Source organism: Cornus florida, unplaced genomic scaffold (assembly GCF_030987335.1).
Source record: "Cornus florida cultivar Cherokee Brave unplaced genomic scaffold, ASM3098733v1 CherokeeBrave_3.0.0_Hap2_Chr01, whole genome shotgun sequence".
Taxonomy (NCBI): domain Eukaryota; kingdom Viridiplantae; phylum Streptophyta; class Magnoliopsida; order Cornales; family Cornaceae; genus Cornus; species Cornus florida.
This window is the reverse complement of record NW_026775571.1, coordinates 12,504,400-12,511,759: the sequence shown is the minus strand read 5'-3', so window position 1 is coordinate 12,511,759 and position 7,360 is coordinate 12,504,400.

Here is a 7,360-nt window from a genome sequence, read left to right as displayed (position 1 = left end):
AGGAAAAGGGCCTGGTTAAAGTTTCACATTTAGTTAGAATTTTTTTAAAAAAATTATTTATCTAGATATAAAGAGCCAAACTGGAATCATTATGGAGGATTCAAATTTAAATTTAAATGGAAGGATATGGAATTTTGACAAGATAGTGTATGGAACAATCCTAAAATGTGTGATTGATAAACCCCAAAAAATATATATATATAACATGCTCAGGGGATTGAGATAAAGATAAATTCATCTTAAGAGTAGGAGTTCGACAGAGTTAGGAAATGTACTTCCCAAATGAACCATAGACATCACATGATGCAAATTTATCCAAAAATAAATTAAAAAAAAAAATTAGTTTTGATAACAAAATTTATGCAATATCTTAAGATTTGATCAATAATGGAGCAGTAGATTAAATAGAGCTAAACTGATAGTTTAAGTATAAAATTTGAATAGCAGAACATATATTAAGCAATTTTCTTAGGATGATTGACCCCCAAAAAAAATAAATAACAATAGTGAATATGAGGGTTTCATGAAGTAAAGCTTAAAGGAAATGAACCAAAAAAAAATTGGATAGCTGAAATTATGAATTAAATGTGAGATCATCTGCAATAATAATTGAATTTGAGAGGAAGAGACTTACAGAACACAATGCCCAAAGAGAATGGAGAAGTGCCCTAGCCGAAGAGCTCTGTGGAATGAAGTGTTTATGCCCAATAGAGATACTGCCGAGGCTTACAGCAACCTACAGTTCAATTGCTTGACAGTCTGAGACATTGCAATGTTGGGGATTAATGGGGTATTCTTATCAGTGGAGGCGTCCAATATAGAATAGAGGAAATCGCCCAAAGCATGATGGAGTCTCCAAAAGCTTCTGGAGGAAATCTGTTATAACCTCAAAATGAGGAAGTGCCGAGACCAAGGCAATTGATGGAGGAGCCGGCTCATTGAGAAGTTGGAGTCGGCTCGGTAAAAGGATTTGGAGCCGGCTCTTAGTAAATGTTGAGCTGGCTCTTAGGAAATGTTGAGCCGGCTCTTGAAAGTTACTTGGAGCTGGCTCTTCAAAGATATGGAGATGGCTTAGAGAGAAAATATAGAAAAGAAAGAAAAAGAAAAAAAAGAAAAAAAATAACAGCCGGCTCAAGGAAGAAATTGGAGACGGCTCAATAAATTTTTAGAGCAGGCTCAATTGTCTGCAGAGGAGATCCCGAGAGTTAAAAAAAAATATAGCACTAAAGGAGCCGGCTCTACCTTTTTCTAGAGACGACTCTTCCTATTCCAGTTTGTATGCAGGTTGGGGAGCCGGCTCTTGTTTTTATAGAGCAGGCTCTTTTTTAAAAAAAATTGAGATCCCGAGAGCAAGCAATGTGAAATCATCTGTGGAGACTACTCTGCCTTATGGAGAGACGGCTCTTTTTCTTTAAAGAGACGACTCTTTTTCCGAATGAAGCTGGCTCTGCTACTGCTTTGCTTTACTGCTGTATTTCTTCTTCAAAGCACATTCCAATTTCCCTTCTAAGCAAGCAAAACCTATCTTCTTGGAGTGGTTTTGTAAAATCTCAGCTAATTGTTTCTCCGTATTGACAAACACAAGTTCAATGTTGCCTTTAGAGACATGATCCCTAAGAAAGTGGTACCTAATTTCTATATGCTTTGTCCTAGAATGCTGAATCGGATTTTTTGAAATACAAATTGCACTTGTATTATCACACATTATATGAACATAATCAAAATGAAATCCAAAGTCCTCAAGTTGTTGCTTAATGTAAAGTGTTTGAGCACAACAACTACCGGCTGCAATATACTTGGCTTCCGCCATTTATAGAGCGACAGAGTTTTGTTTCTTACAGGACCAAGAAACCAGTGATTGTCCAATGAAGTGACAAGTCCCGCTAGTGCTTTTTCTATCAACTTTGCATCCTCCAAAGTCAGCATCCGAGTAACCAACAAGTTCAAATGATGTATGTCTAGGATACCAAAGACCTAAGAATGTAGTATAACTTAAATAGCGAAAGATGCGTTTAACAGCACATAGATGAGATTCTTTAGGGCAAGATTGAAAACGAGCACATACGCATACACTAAACATGATGTCCGGTCTACTAGCGGTTAAATATAAGAGACTACCAATCATGCCTCTATATTTTTTAATATCCATATTAACTCCCTTTTCATCCTTGTCAAGTTTCAAAGAAGAGCTCATTAGAGTAATGGCATGTTTGACTTCCTCCAAGCCAAATTTCTTTAGCAAATCCTTAACATACTTAGATTGGCAAACAAAAATACCATCAAGTGTTTGTTTGATTTGCAACCCTAAGAGGAAGGTTAGTTCACCCATCATGCTCATTTCAAATTCATTTTGCATACAAGAGGCAAACATTTCACATAAAACACTATTGGTTGATCCAAAGATAATATCATCAACGTAAATTTGAATGACCAACAAGTTGCAGTCAATGGTTTTAGTGAAAAGAGTATTGTCAATTTTACCTCGAATAAACCCATTAGCAAGTAAAAAACCACTTAGTCTTTCATACCAAGCTCTTGGAGCTTGTTTCAAACCATACAATGCTTTTGTCAATTTGAAAACATGGTTTGGACAACTATAGCTTTCAAAACCAGGAGGTTGCTCAACATACACTTCTTCTTCAATGAAGCCATTTAAGAAAGCGCTTTTTACATCCATTTGATATAACTTAAAGTTTTTATGAGATGCAAATGCAAGGAGCATTCTTATAGCTTCAAGTCGAGCTACGGGGGCAAAAGTTTCCTCATAATCAATTCCTTCTTCTTGATTATACCCTTGAGCAACAAGCCTTGCTTTATTTCTCACAATTGTTCCCGATTCATCCTTTTTATTTCTAAACACCCACTTTGTGCCAATGACAGTTTTATCTTTAGGTCTTGGAACCAAATGCCAAATATCATTTCTTTCAAATTGATTAAGTTCTTCTTGCATGGCCAAGAGCCAAGATTTATCATTTTCGGCTTCAAGAATATTTTTTGGTTCAAGTTGGGAAACAAAAGCTACATAGTTGCAAACATTACTTATTTGAGATCTAGTGCTTACTCCTTTAGATGGATCGCCAATAATTTGATTTATTGGATGATTGGACACTTGCTTCCAAGCTTTAGGAAGAGTATCTTCATGAGAGTGACAATCTTTTGGAACATCTTTGGAGTGATCTTCAATAGACGAACCATTTAAATCAAGATTTTCAATGTTCTTTTCAATCTCAATCACATCTTCATTATCATCCAATGAGCACCTAAGAGGGGGTAATGGTGATTCATCAAATACGACGTGTATAGATTCCACAACCACTAGTGTTCTTTTGTTGAACACTCTAAATGCTTTGCTACGAGTTGAGTAACCTAGAAAAATACCTTCATCCGATTTAGGATCAAATTTTCCTAAACTATCTTTGTCATTTAACACGAAGCATTTACACCCAAAAACTTTAAAGTATCCAATATTTGGCTTCCTTTTGTTCCAAAGTTCATAAGGAGTCTTATTAAGAAGTTTTCTAATGATTACTCTATTTATGACATAGCATGAGGTACTAACGGCTTCGGCCCATAGAGTTCTAGGAGATTTATGTTCATTTAACATAGTCTTAGCCATTTCTTGGAGAGACCTATTTTTCCTTTCAACTACTCCATTTTGTTGAGGAGTTCTAAGAGCAGAAAGATTATGATTGTATCCATTTTCATCACAAAATCTTTCTACATCTTGTTATCGAACTCTCTTCCTCTATCACTTCTAATGGACTTAATCTTACACTCTTTCTCATTCTCGACTCTCTTACAAAATTTAGCAAAGATTGTATGAGCCTCATTTTTGTGTGTAAGGAAAAATACCCAAGAGAATCTAGAGTAATCATCAACGATGACAAAGGCATAGAGTTTTCCACCAAGACTAGCAGTTCTCTCTGGACCGAATAAGTCCATATGAATTAATTCAAGTGGCCTTGTAGTTGTTATGTCCTTTTTCCTTTTAAACGATGTCTTAATTTGCTTACCTATTTGGCATGCGCTACAAGTTTTATCTTTAGAAAAATTAGTCTTTGGGAGGCCTTTGACTAATTCATTTCTAGATAGCTTTGAAATCAAATCCATACTAGCATGACCTAACCTTCTATGCCACAACCAACAATTTTCATTTGAGGATACAAAGCACTTGACATCTTGATCATGTAATTCACATAAAAGCAAAGTATACACATTACCATTTCTAAGAGCATGAAAAACTTCATTATTATCCTTTTTGACAATGCATTTATCCGATTTAAACAAAACATCATATCCTTTATCACATAGTTGGCTAATACTAAATAAGTTGTGTTTTAAGCCTTTAACAAGTAAAACGTCATCAATAGTTAAGGAAGAGGAGATACCAATAGTTCCAATGCCAATGACCTTACCTTTTGAGTTGTCGCCGAATGTAACATTTCCTCCTTTGTGAGGTTTGATAGAGCGAAATTTTGATTGATCTCCCCTCATATGTCTTGAGCATCCACTATCAAGGAACCATTTGTCATTGGATGAATATGAAGACTTCACGTAAACCTCATCTTTATCATCCATGAGACAAAGATTGACCAATTCATTGAGTTCATCGTCACTTTCGGATCCATTTGAATCATCATCTTCCCATGTAGCTAGCATGGCTTTGCCTTTCTTTTTCCTTTCCTTTTCATTTTTGTAGGCAAAGCAATCGGATTTGAAATGTCCCGGTTTTCCACAATGAAAACATGTAGGTGTTTCTCTTTTTCCTTGCTCACTTGATGCACCATTTCTTTTAAAGTTGTTACTCTTTTTGAATTTTTTCATTTGAAGAACTCTTCTCACGGTATTGGTAATGAAAGCAACTTCTTCTTCTTCTTCATCATTAGGAGCTTTATCAATTGTGACTTCTTTCGCAGAGGCTTGAAGAGCTATATCCTTCTTTTGAGCTTCTTTGTCTTCATCTCTATCATTCATCTCTAACTCATAAGCCATTAATGAGCCAATAAGTTCATCTATGGGGAGTGTATTGAGATCCTTGGCCTCTTGGATGGCGGTCTTCTTGGCTTCCCAGTTTTTAGGCAGAGACCTAAGAATTTTTCTCACATTGTCGGATGATGTATATGATCTTCCAAGAGCCTTCAAAGGATTCACAATGTTAGTAAAACGAGAATACATTTCACTAATAGTTTCTCTGTTGTTCATAGTGAAAAGTTCATATTTATGGACAAGCATATTCATTTTGGATTCCTTTACATGACTGGTCCCTACATAGGTAACTTCAAGTTTATCCCAAATTTCTTTGGCTGTTTCGCAATCTAAAATTCTATTGAATTCGTCTTTGCTTAAAGCACAATAGAGATTGGTGATAGTCTTGACATTACATTGTACAAGCCTACGATCATTTAAGGTCCATTCAATATCAGGTGTTGGAACAGTTTCACCATTTACAATTTTGGTTGGAACGTGGTCCCCTTTTTCTGTGGCTTTCCAGACATCTATATCAACACCTCTTAGAAATGCTCTCATTTTGATCTTCCAATAGTTGTAGTCATTTCCATCAAACCAAGGAGGTCTATTGTTAGATTGACCTTCTTGATGAAAAATTGTATTGGCCATGGTCGTTCTCTAAGATGGTTAGATCTTTTTCTAGAGATTAGGCTCTGATACCAATTTTTAGTCACTAATTGACTCTAAAGGGGGGGTGAATAGAGTCAAGGGCCAATTTTTACAATTTAAAAATATTAAATCTAACAGACTATTAATCACAGAGAAACTGAAATATTCAAGCAGTGTATGGCACAAGTATAAGAGAGATAGAGATGAGAGATTGCAAACAATGACTCGGCGATTTAGCGAGGTTCGGAAACTCCTACTCCTCGGCTCAAGGTCCCCCTTGAGACTTCCCAGAATCACTAGAGCTTCTCCTTAATGGTGGAGAGCAAACCTTCAGTTTATGCAAGACCTTGCTTCTCTTCCTTGCTAAGAGAACACCCTTCTCCTAGACTTTCTTTTGGGTCGCACCAACCCTTTTACAATAACTTGAAAAGAAATGAATTGTACAATAAATCTCTCAAAGATAGAAGTACACAGTTCTGCTCACGACTATAGTAAAGATGAATATATATCTGAAGCCCAGAATTACTACAGTGGAATGAAATGTAAGAGAGGAAATGAAAGCAGAGGTAATGAAAGCTCAACGAATGCTTTTTTAGTGCTTTTTAGGAATGGTAGAATGCTCTCTGTAATTATGTAAAATTTTGATGTAGACCAACCTCTGTATTTATAGATAAACAATGGTTGATATAGCTGTTGCAGGTGGTTGGACAACAATAAATGAAAAAGTTTTCGTTGTAGATCAAAACCCTAGAAGGAGCCGGCTCTTTGCAAAAGTGGAGGCGGCTCAATTTCAAATGGAGGCGGCTCCATTAAAAAAGTGGAGCAGGCTCTTTTTCTAAAAAGGAGACGGCTTAATAGAAAAGTGGAGCCTTCTCTACTTTTTGTAGAGCCTTCTCTACTTTCAGTAGGAGGCTTAAAATGAATTCCAGTATGATGTAAGGCTCATATAAATGTGTTTAAAAACCTAATGAGCTAATTTTATGATCTCTAAGAGATGAGATGAGAATGATATGCATGAATTGTAATTTTGAGCTTCAAAATATATTCAACTAAACTTTGACATTGAACCTTAGTATCTCACCATCCTATCTACCCTTTTCTTCATTTCTTGATCATGATCGTCTAGGCTTGATGAAGATTTGCTGAAAAGCTTGAATGATCTTTGAAGACCGAGTTCTTCTTTATTTTCTTGCACTTTGATGCTTCTTTGAAATCATTGCTTGAGTGTTTGGAATGCTTGAAATGGAACTTCTAACTCATCATTAAGGATTGAATGATTTAACAACTATACTTTACTCAATGAAAATATTAGTACATAAACATCATTAATGGATTGTAATCATCAAAACATAAGATCGACCATTAGATAAAATCCTTAGGCCAACAACACCTTTTCCTAAGTTACAACTTGCAGAAACTTTGATTCAGAAGTTGTGTGATGGTTGATTTGCCAAGAGGAAGCGTACAGGCACTATAAAGGCTAAAATTCTTAAGAGGTTGTGGATTCTAGATTCTATCATCTCTGCCAATGTTCATCCTCTTGGACATAAGAATAATAGGAATACCGATTTTCTCCAGGCACTGTATGCTATTCAGTTTGAGCATTGGTATTCATTCCTTAGAATGATTTTTTGTCAGCTATTACAGTTTTGGTCAGAGATTAAACCACACAAAACTGTTCCGATCCATAGGCTACCTTTTCCATACATGATTACCAATTCGTTCGAATTGCAGGGTTTTATGG